This window comes from Paramisgurnus dabryanus, chromosome 24 (genome assembly GCF_030506205.2).
Source record: "Paramisgurnus dabryanus chromosome 24, PD_genome_1.1, whole genome shotgun sequence".
Lineage (NCBI taxonomy): Eukaryota > Metazoa > Chordata > Actinopteri > Cypriniformes > Cobitidae > Paramisgurnus > Paramisgurnus dabryanus.
The window spans coordinates 17,994,560-17,997,472 of NC_133360.1; the positions used below are offsets into that span (position 1 = coordinate 17,994,560).

Consider the following 2,913-nt stretch of genomic DNA (forward strand, 5'->3'; position numbering starts at 1 on the left):
TTGCTGGGATGTGTGATTGAGCGTTTTTGTTAAGGGTAGTAAAGTTGTTGACAGGGCCATGTGACTGAGATTTTGTGTTGGTGCAAGTGATGTTGGCTGAAAGGAGGTGTGATTAAAAGTCTTTGTGGTTGCAAGTGACGGTGATGTAAGGGATGTATCATTCAAAGTCTGGGTTATGGCAGGTGAAATTGATGTCCAGGATGTGTGATTAAATATCTGTGCTGTTCCAGGTGAAGTTAATGACAGAGAAGTATGATTCAGAATCGGAGTTACAGGTGTTGGAGTCCATGGCGTTGTGGTGTGATTCTGAACTTGAATGGTTGGTGTCATTGTGTGGTCCGTAGCATGAATTGGCCACAAGCATATGAGGATCAGGCATGTTGTCAGATGTGTTCTGTCCATTGTCATTTCCTGATGCCACACCTTTTGTCTCATTGCTTTTATCCGTCGATGATTCTTGGTTGTTCGTTCCAAGGCTGTCCTTTCCGGTCTTTTGCTTTTCTGTATGAGCTTTGGTGCAGTGGTTCAAGTGATACCACGTGTTGCTGCCTTCCACTCGAACTGCTGTTGGGGTAGCGGCCACTACTTTATAGGGTCCCTCCCTTCTGGCCTGGTTCCATTTCCTTCTGAATACCCTCAGATAGACGTGATCCCCTGGGGCAATTGGGCATGTGGTCTCTGTCTCCTCACACGACTGCTTTCTTTTTTCCTGCACATAAATAGCCTTATGGATAGCAGTTAGTTTTTTCATGTGTGGTGGAAGGCAGTTATGGGTGCCGGCCTGACCACGCCCCTCTAGGTAATCGCTTTCACTTGCGTTCTGGTTAGGATGAGTATATATAAAGGCTGAAGGTAAGGCGACCGGATGTCACGCTCAGCTGTTTGCATTTTTGTCAGTATTGCATTGCTGTCACACGAGAGGTATGTACTGGCGGTCATTATGCTTGGTCCTATTATTTGGTTTTAATCATTCTAATAGTTGTTTTCCGTTTAGTATAAGCTCTTGTGAAGTTGGTATCTGTACCGCAGCATTCTCTATTAGAGGATCGCAAACTTTTAGTCTCTGGTGATTTACGTGGCATTCCTTGAATCGGGAGATTGCAGGCTCAGCTGTGCTGCAGTTCCGATAGCTTGTTTCCACACAAAAGGTATGTATTGGCGTTTTTTTCATCCGTTCGGTTGTCTGGTTTTGGTCTTTTAATAGTTATGCTTTTTGCTCATTGTAGCTCTCTTAGGCTGGCATTTGTTGCCGTGGTGTCCTCGGCATCTGAGCATTACGAACGATTGGTTCATTTTGTATTAGGGAATCGCGGTGTAATTGAGGCGTGTGCTTTTGATCTGCGGCTTCTGTCACAAGTGGTTGATGGGGGCGACGGATTCGGCCGCGGAGTATATGCTGTGACCCATGCAGGCTGGTATGTTTAACCCACTCCTGTCCATTCAGCCTTCCTTAAGACATGTGACATTTTGCTAATATTGTTTGTGTTTCAGGTGTTTGAGTTACCCGGCATCATGGCTTAAGGTCCTAACACTGCTGTTTTGCTTTTTGTTTATTTTGGATTCTTTTGTTTAGTTTATTTCGTTTAGGTTAGTAATTTGTGTATTAGCTTATCTTTGTCTCTTTTTTTTGTGTGATATTTAATATTTTCTTGGTTTCTTTTCGTTTGCTCATTACAACTTATTGTTTGTTTTGCTTATTCATTGCAAGTTATTATTTGTTTTCGTTTGTTTATTCAGTGCAATTTATTATTTTCGTTTGCTTATTGCAATTTATTATTTGTGTTCTTTTGTTTATTTATTACAATTTATTATTTGTCTTTTGCTTACTCATTGCAAGTTATTATTTGTTTTCGTTTGCTTATTCATTGCAATTTATTATTTTTGGTTTTGCTTATTGCAATTTACTAATTGTTGTCTTTTGTTTATCATTACAATTTATTATTTGTCTTTTGGTTATTCATTGCCATTTATTATTTGTCGTCTTGTGCTTAATTCTTTTGCTTTGGGTAAATGTTGAGTGGTTTTCTTTGGAAGTGTTTGATTATTTTGTCTGTAACTTGGGGCCCTGAGGAAGGCAGACTAAGACTGAGCAGAAATAGCCTCCCCTAATGTGGTGTGAATTTGCAGTGAATCTGTTTAGGTGTTGCAGTGATTTGGTGCACGTGTGTATTAGTATTATTATTACTTACAAGCTCTGTTTCTAGTCTGCCTCCTGGTTGTTATACCCCAGTTTCAGGCTTGTTCATTTTCTGTTTGATTAGTCCTTATTTCGTGTCAGTGGTGTGCCATGATTTTGATGAGTGCCCTTTTTAGGCAAGATCTTTTTAACATTTCTATCTGAATAAAGCTTTATGAATCTTTTTAATACCAATTATCCACGTCTCTGAGTCCTCTTTTAGGGAGAGTGAACCTGTGGGCCTTTTCGGGTCCTTCCTGGGGGGGATATATCCCAGGTGGCGTAGTCGTTGCTTTGGTAACCATTAGGATAATTGCGTATGCAGGTTATTTAGTTTTTTTTTCTCGCCCCTTTGGCATATGTATCGCCACACATGTATGACCTTAATTCCATTTGCAATTGTTCTAATGGAGGACCCGAGTATGGGCCTCTACAATATGGAGCGGGCATAGGTCGACCTGTAAGCATTTCATGCGGTGTTAGATGTGTATTTCTGTTAGTTTGCATGCGATAGCTCATTAGTGCTAGAGGTAAAGCATCCACCCAGTTAAGTTTAGTACTTGCACATATTTTATTGAGTTTTGCTTTGATGATCCCATTGGCTTTTTCTACCATTCCTTGAGATTGTGGATGATAAACACATCCCAATCTTTGCTTTATTCTTAAATGTTGTAGTACTTGTTTTACTGTTTTTTGAATAAACGCAGATCCATTGTCTGAACTTATTTCTGATGGTA

At 40.3% G+C, this 2,913-nt stretch overlaps 1 long non-coding RNA gene across 2 annotated transcripts; it reads left to right on the plus strand.

Moving 5' to 3' along the window:
* The first annotated feature begins 752 nt into the window (after nt 1–752).
* LOC135740830 (uncharacterized) lies at nt 753–2,279 on the plus strand. 2 transcript variants are annotated; one of them, XR_010529269.2, is made up of 3 exons: nt 753–1,148; nt 1,227–1,415; nt 1,492–2,279. It is a non-coding gene; the product is annotated as an uncharacterized lncRNA (long non-coding RNA). The 2 variants fall into 2 exon arrangements; XR_010529268.2 differs by having other exon boundaries at nt 753–921; nt 995–1,148; nt 1,227–2,279.
* The last annotated feature ends 634 nt before the right edge of the window (nt 2,280–2,913 follow it).